At 58.6% G+C, this 493-nt stretch overlaps 1 protein-coding gene across 1 annotated transcript in view; it reads left to right on the forward strand.

Annotated features, from left to right (window-relative positions):
* ATP5S (ATP synthase, H+ transporting, mitochondrial Fo complex subunit s (factor B)) overlaps nucleotides 1-493 on the forward strand; it is an 11481-nt gene that overhangs the window by 423 nt on the left and 10565 nt on the right.

Consider the following 493-nt stretch of genomic DNA (forward strand, 5'->3'; position numbering starts at 1 on the left):
CTTAGCCCGCGCTCCGGACCGAGGCCCTTAGAGCCCCGCGGCCTTTTGTTGTGGGGCTCCCGCGCTGCCATTCATCCGGCTATTTGGGGTCCTGTAAATACCGCCTCGATGACCCAGGCCCCGCTCGGCCTCGGCCATCGTTTAGCGACCTGTTTCCTGGTCGTTAACACGGGGCCGAGATACAGTTTTCAGTACCCCGCGCGGGCCTGGGAATACCGACTTCCTGTGCAGGTCACACCTCCCGGATCTCACCTGAAAAGTGCGGGAGGTGGGCTGTTTAATCTCTCAAATGCATCATTCATCTAAAACTGTGATGATCACCTGCCAGCTTAACACCGTGCTTCATGGCAGATGAACATGTGTCGGGTCAGAACAGCGGGACAGAACAATAGAATGGTACCGCCTCATGGCCGGAGGGATGCTACCTGCCCGTTTGGATTTGGTTCCAGGCCTCAGGGGGCTTCTGGAGCCTTTTCGCCTCTGTGCCCGCCCG

This window comes from Myotis davidii, unplaced genomic scaffold, assembly GCF_000327345.1.
Source record: "Myotis davidii unplaced genomic scaffold, ASM32734v1 scaffold847, whole genome shotgun sequence".
NCBI lineage: Eukaryota > Metazoa > Chordata > Mammalia > Chiroptera > Vespertilionidae > Myotis > Myotis davidii.